At 42.4% G+C, this 10,682-nt stretch overlaps 1 protein-coding gene and 1 long non-coding RNA gene across 4 annotated transcripts in view; one reads left to right on the top strand and one right to left on the bottom strand.

Annotated features, from left to right (window-relative positions):
* Nucleotides 1–1,961: 1,961 nt before the first annotated feature.
* LOC122441841 lies at nt 1,962–8,692 on the bottom strand. Of its 3 annotated transcripts, none has more exons than XR_006269458.1 (3): nt 7,922–8,194; nt 6,594–6,694; nt 1,962–2,873 (listed from the first exon to the last, which is right to left on the bottom strand). It is a non-coding gene; the product is annotated as an uncharacterized LOC122441841 (long non-coding RNA). The 3 variants fall into 3 exon arrangements; XR_006269459.1 differs by lacking the exon at nt 1,962–2,873 and adding an exon at nt 8,626–8,692 and having other exon boundaries at nt 5,972–6,694; nt 7,922–8,084; XR_006269457.1 differs by lacking the exon at nt 1,962–2,873 and having other exon boundaries at nt 5,972–6,694.
* SERTAD2 (SERTA domain containing 2) overlaps nt 8,420–10,682 on the top strand; it is a 112,611-nt gene continuing 110,348 nt past the window's right edge. Inside the window, exon 1 of the mRNA XM_043468897.1 lies at nt 8,420–9,120. The gene's annotated coding sequence lies outside the window, so the exon portion shown is untranslated. The remainder of the gene's footprint in view (nt 9,121–10,682) is intronic.

Raw genomic sequence — 10,682 nt, 5'->3', positions numbered from 1 at the left:
CTTTTTACATCAGACCTTTCTCAAACAACTTCAAAGGCTCTCTTGCTTTAATCTACAAATTGAAACTCCTAATCAGGCATTTTAGGTTCTATAATCTGGGTTCAATCTTTTCCTAATTCATCTCCCAAAACTCCCTAGAACTCTGTTAGTAATGGTTGAACAAATATGGGATGATTGGATTACACAGCTCCCAGGAGTTACAGAAGCTACTGATGGATAAATCATTAGCTCTTTTTAGGGTTACGTAATACACGTGAGCTCACAATGTCCCAATCCTGGGACCTGGTGATGAGTGTTACAGACCCTAAATGAGAGTCGTAAGATATTTGATCTCAAAAAAGTCATCTTTGCAAGATCACATCCTAGCTTCTGCAGAAACTGGGGACCCAAAGCCAGTCAGAGAGAAGCCTGCACCTGTTTTTTAGTCCTCCTGGAAGTGTGTGGGCTGCCGCCCTGTGGCGCTCCCCACCTGGGCTCTTGCAAATTCTTGGACTTTGAGGGCCATGAAATCATAGTGTAGCATTACTAAGCATCAGAATTTCATATGCTAGTAATGAGCCATTAAGGAAGGTTTAGGGCAGAGACAAGCTTTTAAGGCAGTATAACCCAAGCAGTGGCTGTTCTCAGTGTACCTTTGTGGGAATCAATTGTGTTTCCCACATGTCTGCATGGGGGAGATTCTAAACCTGATGGGGCTGGAAGAAACTTCAAGAGCCATCACATCCATTCCCCCTGTCTTTAGATTAGAAAACCCTTAAATCTTTTTGAAAAATTACCATTCTATCTCCAAACTTAGGGGGTAAGGGGGAGGAACCTGCATGAAAACCTGCAACAACCTCATGTGAAAACTAGAAGGAAATATTTGAGTTAAAAGTGAATCACAACAGCACCTTCTTATCCTTCCTTCAAAGTGCCCCAGCTAAGAGCAGAAATGAAAAACACTGATGTACCCTTAAGTGAAAGACATCCCAAGGCCTGGGGCTTACACTGTTTTCTTGTTTCTTATCCTTTTTCAGTATAAAACATTCTAAAGATTTATCCATGTTGTAAGACATACATTTAGTGTATTACTTTTAGCAGCTGCATGTTATTCCATAGTATCTGCTACATTTTATTTTCTCTCTGTATTGCATACATACAATACAATACATACTAAGCTTGCCAACAATATGCTGCTAATTCAAGTGCTGCTGTGATGACTATTCTCAGTTGTACCCTTTTATAGACATGTTTCAAGATTTTCTTAAAGGTATATATTCCCAGGAGTGAAACTGCTAGGCCATTAGGAAAACATATGCTACTTTTTCTTTTCTTTTGATGTGGACCATTTTCAAAGTCTTTATTGAATTTGTTACAATATTGCTTCAGTTTTATGCTTTGGTGTTTTGGACAGGGAGGCATGTGGGATCTTACATCCCCAACTAGGGATCGAACCAGCAGACCCTGCACTGGAAGGCAAAGTCTTAACCACTGGACCACCAGAGAAGTCCCCACATGCTACATTTTATTACCTATTTCCAGATAACTCCAAAATGACTATACCAGGGACTTAACACCCAATAGCAATGCATGAGGATTCCTGATTCCCCCCATCCTAGCCAACACTTGGCGTTACCCAACTTTCACATTTTTGCCTATTTAACTGATGTAAAGAAGTGTCTTGTTTTAATATGCATTTATCTGATTATAAGTGGAATTGTATATCTCTTCATCTGCTTCTTTAAACTGAAATATAGTTGGTAAACTGGCAAAAAATTGGCAAAAGGAGAAGAGAGCAGCAGAGGATGAGATGGTTGGATAGTATCACTGATTCAATGGATGTAAACTTGGGCAAACTCTGGGAGATAGTGAGGGCCTGGCCTGCTGCAGTCCATGGGGTCACAAAGAATTGGTCATGACTTTGTGACTGAACAACAATTATTGGTATACAATATTATATAAGTTACTGATGTACAATATCATGATTTACAATGTTTAAAAGTTATATTTGATTTATAGTTAATATAAAATATTAGCTATAGTCCCCATGTTGTACAATATATCTATTCATCTAGTTGTTAGTCTCTCAAGCTTCCTTTCTGTAAATTTGCCTGTTCATATCCTTTGGCTATTTTTCTATTGTGTTTTCTGTGTTTTGTTTTGTTTTTTCTCTCAATGATTTGCAGAAATTCCTAGCAAATTATAGACATTAATCTCTTGTTGGTTTGGAAACATCCCTCAAACTATCAACTTTCTCTTGTCTTATAATGTTCTTTTTCGACCAGAAAACTTTAATTTTGATATAGTCAAGTTCATCAATCTTTTGGTTTTATAGTTTATGCTTTCAGAGTCTTTGAAGAAATCTTTTCCTATTCTAAGATTCCAAAGCAATTCTTCTGCTTTTAATTTCTATTAGCTTTGCAGTTTTCCCTTTCATTTTTAGGTTTTGTTATTCATTGAAATTTTACATTTGCAAATGGTATGAGATATGGATGCAACTTTATTTTTCTCTATGGTGAACCAATTTTCCCAACATTATCTATGAAACAAAACTTCTCTGTTAGGTTGGATTATTATTCCCAATCCTTCACATCCTCCCAGTTATAGAATTATACACCCATGCTCTTTGCCATGTGGTTTTGCAGCACCTTCCACTACTTTGGTGGACTTGGCCATGTGACTTCTTTGGCCAATGAAACATTAGGAGATATGATGGCAGCAGAAGTGTTAAATGTGTTTGAGTGATTTGACTTCACCTCTTGAGCTCCTGTCATTGCCAGAAAGAGACATGTGATAAAGACCTGAACTTAACCTGTGTCCTGGAGCAAAGCCCAGCTGAGTCCAATCAAGTCTTAACCACATGGGATCAGCAGAGTCTCAGTTCACATACAGACCTGTGAAAGAGAAAAAACAATGGCTTTAATAAGTCACTGATATTTCAGGGTTATTTGTTATATGGTATTATTATTGTAGTGATATTTGACTGTCTCTACATGATTTCCTCATAGATTTGTGATGTTACCATTATCACATACCAAGTTCACATAGGTAAATGGGTTGTTTCTGAGTTGTCTATTCTGGTTCTCTGTTTTACATGTCTGCTACTATGACTTATAATATGCCTTATTATCTGGGAAGGTAAATTTCCCCTTTCTGATTTTCATTTTAAAAAATGACCAGATTATAATGGAATTTAATCTTCCATATGTATTTGAGAATGTTTAAATTCTTCAAATCCTGTTACAAGTTTGAATGGTTTGCACTGAGTTTATGAACACATTTAGAGATCATTAAAATCTTAGTGGGCTTCCTCAGTGCCTCAGCGGTTAAAGAATATGCCTGCAATGCAGGAGATGCAGCAGTAGCCACAGGTTTGATCCCTGGGTCAAGAAGATAGATGCCCTGGGGAAAGAAATGGCAACCCACTCCAGTATTCTTGCTTGGGAAATCCCATGGACAGAGGAGCCTGGCAGACTACAGTCCATGGGGTCGCAAAGAGTCAGACACAACTTAGAGACGAAACACACACACATACACATCAATTATCTTAGTAACATTACTTCATCCTATCCACAAACATTATACACACCCCTATTTAGGTCTTCTTTGAAGTCTTTAAATAGCATTAACATTTTTTCTTTAGTCTTTTTTTTTTTGGCCACACCATGCGGTGTGCAGAATCTTAGTTTCCCAACCAGGAATTGAATCTGCATCCCCTGCAGTGGAAGGGCAGAGTCGTAAACCACTGGACTGCCAGGGAAGTCCAGTATTAACATTTTTTTTCATAAACATTTGTGCATTTTTCTTAGGTTGATCCCCGAAGACTTTTAGAGTTTTCTTGCTATTATAAATAGTATCTTATTTTTAATTTTTTAGTACTAGTATGTAAGAATACTTCTGGTTTTCACAAAAGGATTTGAATTTGGAAATGTTGCTGTATCATTTAGGATTAAGTTTGGCTGTCTGCAACAACATACATGCGTACACACAAACTAAAATAAGAGTGGCACGAATGAGATGGAGGTGTGTTCAAGAAGTTCCAGAAGTCTGGAGGTAGCTGCTTTAGGGTTGGTGCTAGTACAGAAGGTGCCTTCTTTCTTGTTCCTCTGTGTGTGGTTTCCATATCCAACCTCAGCTCATGGTCTAAGATGACTGCTGAAGCTCCAGCTACTCTATCTTCATTTCAGACAGCAGGAAAGAGGATGAAGCATACTCTCTCCCTTTAGGAATGTGTGCACCAGATCTGCTTTTAACCCATTGCCTAGAACGTGGCAACACTTAGCTACAAAGGAGGCTAGCAAACATCGTCTTTATTCTGATTGGCCATGTGCCCCATAAAAAAGTAGTTCTGTGGAAGAAAGAGAAAAAAATTGCTGTCTGTCACTTTGTGGCTTTCTTGTATTATTTCTAATAGCTTATTGTTTCTATTAGGTGTTTTATGTGGTTGATCATATTGTTGCAAAAATCCAGAATTTTTATCGCTTTCCTTCTGATTCTTCCATTTAATTTCTTCATCCTTTTATTACAAATCTTATTTCGTCAGCCAGGACTTTGAATATCATTTGAGCAGCGGTGGCAAACTTGTCTTGATCCCACACTTAAATGGAACGTGTTAAAGTTAATCCATTAATAATATTTTGCAGTACATTTTTGGTCCTTCATAACGTTAAGTACATTTCTTCCTATTCCTAGTTTTTCTGAAAGTTTCTATTATTAATAAGTGATGCACATTTTCCAATGCTTTCTCTCTCTTAGCCTTCTTGAGGTAAATTATTTGGATAGGTTTTCTGATGTTAAATCATATTTGAATTTCTGAAGTAAACCCTACTTGATTTATTACATTTTCATGATAAACGGCTAGATAGGTAGCTAGACAGGTATATTCTAAAGAGAGGGAAATTAGTCTTCTTTTTTTTTTTCAGTTCTACCACTTTATTGCTACCAACCCATCTCCCTCCACCCTCGTGCACACATGCTCAGTCATGTGACCCCATGGACTGCAGCCCGCCAGGCTCCTCTGTCCATGGACTTTTCCAGGCAGGAATACTGGAGCGGGTTGCCATTTCCTTCTCCAGGAAATGAGTCTCAAGGTTTCTTCTAGTTTTTCTGGAGTAAGAATGTTGGATTTGGTTAGCTAATATTTAGAATTTTTTGCACATATGTTCATAAGCAAAATGGGCCTATTCTTGTTCTTTTTCAGATTTAGAATCTAATTCTAATTTTTCTTTTTTTCTGCCTCTGCCTCCTCTTGCTGATTACGACTTTTTAATTCATTTATTTTGTAATTTGGATTGTGAGCTAATGTTCATTTGGGCTTTATCTGTAGGAATGCTAATGAAACTCGGGTTGAAACCTCCATCTTTAATAAAGGATGTACTTTTGCTTCCTGGTCCATGTGAGTTGTATATAAGCTCTTTGAGATAACAAAAATCTCATATAGCACTTTTTATTTTTTTTTTTGGTAACCCTAACAGGTCTCAGTACATCATTAGTCTCACTCCACTGTTTAGAAAATGATAATAACAAATCATTTGTACATTGAAATTTGCATTTTGAAATGTGACTCCCCCATGTAAAAAATTCTTTTTGTATACTTCGAAATCATAAACTAGTAAGTTTCACACATGTTGAGATTTATACATAACATCAATTACAGTGTTATTTTTAAGCTTATACATCTATTTGACTTAGTATATGTTTTAAATGGTGTAGTTATAAAGTATACCTACGGTATTTATGAAAGGGAATTTGCCAACTTCACCCATTTTTTTTTAAGGGATTACTCTGCCAGTGTATTACACAATCCTGTGCACAAGAAATATAGAAAGGTAAGTGATCACAAAAATGACAGAAAAAATGTATAAGAGAAAGGAATATATGTGGAAAAAAAGGAAAGAAATATGTGTGAGAAAGAAAAAAGGAAGGAATAAATAAGTAACAGTTCTTAAATTTTCAAAAGAAAGGAATAAAAAGGGGGTTTCAAATGAAACACTTGATTTTTCAATATTTATTCACGTCACAGGCATATTTGCTAAAAATGCAGAAGCCCAGGACCAGCCTACAGAGATGATGATTCAGCAGGTCTGAGAGCAAACTCAGGAATCTAGGTGGGTCTAAGACAACCATTTAAGAAATACTGGAATAGGGTGAGCACAGAATTAGAAGATGACACATGGTGGGGACTGGAGGCATGCCAGTATCAACTGACAAGGGAGCAACTTCTGCCACAGAAGGCTAACCCTGGCTATTTGGAGATCCTCTGAAAGATCCTCTAGTGTAGTTGAGACTCAAATCATCTATGTTTTTAGTGACATTCATAGTACATAAGATAACACCACGATCAATTATATTCACCTGAGTCATAAAATGACCTCACAGCAAGAGAAATAAGAAATAGGCTTTCTGAAAGTATCATTAGCACATTCTTAAATGTAGTAGCATAGCCCACACTAGAGATGGAGCTGATTCTTCCCACAGGAGGGATTTAGTGTGTTTCAATCATCACAGGGTGACCTGGCTAAGGGAACATGGCCCCCCTCCTGAGTATCATTATGTCCCTGAATGAGGATGCTGCTGCCCTTGCATTGCCAAACTGCAAAGAAGTTTCAACACACCGAGGGGCAATGCATACACATTCTGGGCACTATAGGAAGTCCGCAGGTTGGTTCATTTTCTTAGGTGGACTCAGGATGCAGGCCGACATCATGGAATAAGGCTAAAATCAGAAAGAGAAGAGGTAAGAGGTGTCAGGTTGAGTGTCACAATCACAGTTTAGGGGAAGGGTCCCTATCTTCAAATGACAGTAATCAAGGAAAGCCTCCCTATGACTAGGGTAAGCCTTAAGGCTTATTGTTCACTTACTACCTCTCCTCTGAATTCCAGACCACTGTAGGTTTTACTCTGATAATCGTGGGGAAAAAATGATCTTGCTCCCTTCAAGACCACAAGTCAATCCTAGGTCTCTCCAGTTGACTTTTCTAAAGAAAATGGATACTGAGTATTCTAAGTGGACTGGAAAATCTTTTTTTCTAGGGATGTGATATGTGATTCACCTTTTCTTGTTTTTTTTTTTTAATAAGAAGAAATTGTCATAAATTTCAATAACCTGCAGAAATGCATCTTGTGGTTAACAAGGTGGATTTTTGCCAGTGTATTTCTTTTACGGGTACCTCTGTTCAGGTTTATTAGTGATCCCAGTTACTTTCAAGTACAAGTGCATGGAGTGTTAAGGTGTGTACAATGATTCCTAGACAGTAGGCAAGAAACTGAGAAAAAGCCATAGCTCCGGGAAATGAGCAGCGAGATCTAGTAGTGAGTACAAGGTGTCAGGGTCCAAGGTGAGGAGAATGGGCAGAGAAGTGGCAGAAAAAGAGTAATGCATGCGGGAGGAAGGGCTGGAGGAAGCTGATATATACACGCACAAAGCCCACACAGCTTCACTTACGTCAGGTTAAGTGCCTTTACCAGAAACCCAATAAAGAAATGTTATGTATCCTGGAGGTGTTTCAACCTGTCCACACCCTACCCTGACTCCCCCTGGACACAGGCAAGCAAGGAGGGAAATGCCTCCGGTCTCGGCGTCCAGATCCCTCGGCTCCCAGAGCACAGCCCCAGAGGACGTCACACGGAGCTGTCTCCGAGAGTGGGCACTGCACCGACGGCAGGCAAAGTTTTGATCCGATTCACTCCAAATCTGTCTGCCACTCGGGAGTGGGGTTTGGCCGCAGGGGCTCCCAGGCAGCGCCGGGCAGAGGCTGAGCAGCAACAGCAGCAGCTTGAAGGCTGAGTAAGGAGCCAGCCTTCTTCATAGCCTCCTCCGGTCGGTGCGGAGTCGGCAGCACAGCCAGTCCCTATCGCTGTCACGCCGTAGGCAGCGCGGCCCCTCCGCCGCCCCACCCCCGCGCACGGCCCCGGCCCTCACACTGTTATTTGCGTGACTGACCTGAACAGGGCGGGAGGGAGGACCTGGGTGCCGGAGGGAGGGGAGGACCTTGGCCCGCCCACTCCTTCCCCTGTGGCTCGGAGCGACACCTTCTCCTCCTCATTGGGCACACGCTTGCGTCCATCACCCCCAGGCGGCCCTCGGATTGGCAGAAGGCGCACTTCTGGAGCGAGGAGGGCTGAGTGACTCCGCCGGTCTCCGGTGCCTCATCTTTCCCTCCACCGCTCCCTCCCTACTTCAACGTCCACCCACTACTCCCCACCCCCCACTCCACTTCCCCCCGCCCCGTTAGCGGCAGTGTCCTTAGAAGACTCATTGGGCAAGGGGCGAAGCCTGCCGCCTATCGAGCCGCACCGTCATTGGCCGACGCCCACGCCCGTCGGAGCGGCGGGCTTCGGCATTGGGTGATTCCGCTCCGCTCCCCGCCCCCTCCAACGCCTCGCCCTCTCACTCGCCTCCTCCCCTCCCGGTTCTTTCACAGCCCCCCTTTCCCCAGCCGTCCCCACCGCATCTCCCTGTCCAGCTGGGCGGGGACTGCTTTACGACTCTGTAAAGTCTGTGAGTCACTGCACAACCCATCAATCCAATTAAATGTCTTGAGCTAGCCGAGCAGGCGGTGCTGCTGCCGCGGCCGCTCGCTCCGCCGCGGCCGCCCCTGCTCGCAGCTCCCCTCTGATCCATGGCTGTCTGTCTGTACTTGTTACCGTGTAACCTCCTCCTCCGCCTCCTCCGCCTCCTCCTCGGGAGCCGCTGCAACTTCCCCTCAGCCAGCCTCCTCCTCCGCTTGGGGACTGCAAAGGCATGGGATAGACCTAGAGCCACTTCTGTCACTCCTCCAGCCCTCGCTCAGTCTCCCCCCTTTAAATTAAAGTCTGACCCTCGCATCTCATCGTTTTAGAGGTTTATTTGTCAGTCTTTTTATTTCCCCGGATTTTATTTTCCCTCCCTGGGGCAGGGGGTCGCAGGGGCCGGTGGGCTTATTTTGGGGAAGGGGCTTTCCCCTCCACCCCCCTCGTTGCTCCTCGTCCCTTTTCGGCAGTGACTTGATTTCCCTGCTCCGCTCCGCTCCCACCCCTCGAACTCACCGTCCTGCACTCGAGTGACGCGCCGACACCCCCCGCCCACAGCCCAGACGTCCCCTCCCTCGCTGCCACCCCGACCCGTCTCGGAGCTGGACCCGGTGCCGACTTCGCTGAAGGGTGAGTGCCGTGTTGGGTTAGCGGGGGCGGGGGAACTGTCTGGGAAAATGTAGCAGGTCCACTTTGGCGAGGGTAAGGGATCACGCTGTGGGCTGGAGGTTCCCGGTCCGGCGTGGATTTGAGGTGGCGACTGCCTTCCTCGCTCCCTCTTCCCCCGCCCCTCGACTCCTTATTCACCAGCCTTGCTGTATTTCTAGGTATTGCCAACGCTTATAAAATGAGCGGTAATGGCAAGCTTTCTTAGTGAGCGGTCATAATCAGCGAATTGAACTGATAGACTCTATGACCTGCAAAAAGTGTCAGACGGCTAATAACGGGTACGTTGTCTTCCAAATCAAAGTTAAACTTTTATTCAGTAAAGGCAAAGCAAAAGGTATGTCTGATTTGAATGAGATAGACCACGGGAAGACAGGTTGCCTAGTGGCATGGCTTGCTGTTTTTATTTTAAACTAGTTTCATAGGTTCCCTTTTGGAAAAAAAAGAGAATTCAATATTAATGTAAAGATTACAAAGTCTTTGAACCTGTTGGAGGAAAGCGAGGTAAGATGGAAAGCCAGTTTGACACTTCATCTTTAGCTCACCTCTATTCTAGCCAGAAATTATAACACAGAATTTTTTATTTCCTGGTCACTGGGCACAGTGGGGTGTGTTAAAAGACAAATAGGGATTTTTTTTTTCTTTTGATATCCCTTTTTTGTATACTTGATTGCTCTTGAGCAAAATTTTAATTTGGTTTCTTGGTTGCAGGCTGATCAAAAGTACACATGTGTGGCCGTATATATGCTTTATGAGACTTCCCCTATGCATCTTTAGTATTTAATTTGAGGTAAAAATAAAAATTATGAGAAATACTCTGAATCACCTTCTGAGGCTACTTTTGAGAATTCAGCCTGTTTAAAATGGTACTTATTCTTTTTGAATCAAGTTCTGGTCTACTTGTCCACAAGATTCAAATTAGGCCAAACCAAACATGTTTTGAAATATTAAAGTACACGAAAGGCCTCTTAGTAGTTCATTCTCTCCTTTTCTTTCAGACTAACCAGAATAAGTTGTTGCTAAATTTAATTGTAAAGAATAGACTGTTCCTGTACTGAAGTCTGCCAAGTTTCTACAGAAAAATTTCTTTTTAAAGAGGAGCAATGTGTTTATGATCAGCCCAAAGTAGTAAAGTTGACTCAAATGTAAATGCTGTCATAAGGAAATGCTTGTCATAAGCCCCCAAACCTGGCAGAGTGTTTCAGGAAGACTTATCCAAAGCCTTTCTGAATCGTTTAATACATTTCATCATGTGGCCTTTTTCATGAGTGTTTAAGACTGAAATCGTTCAGAGGCCTTATAACACAGGGGAGCCATGCTGCCTGAGTTTGAATCTAGCCACAATCCCAGGATGGCTGACTGACCTTAGGCAAGTTCAAACCTGGCCTATGAGAGTTTTCTCCTGTAAACGGGAGGGATGACTTTCCCCTCTAAGGGTTGCCTTAAGGGTAAGTGAGAAGGCACAGGTCAGGGAGCACTTGGTGTTAGCTGCTCCATCATCATCATCATCACCATCACCCCCTGAG

This window comes from Cervus canadensis, chromosome 5, assembly GCF_019320065.1.
Source record: "Cervus canadensis isolate Bull #8, Minnesota chromosome 5, ASM1932006v1, whole genome shotgun sequence".
NCBI lineage: Eukaryota > Metazoa > Chordata > Mammalia > Artiodactyla > Cervidae > Cervus > Cervus canadensis.
This window is presented reverse-complemented; position numbering and strand designations above follow the sequence as displayed.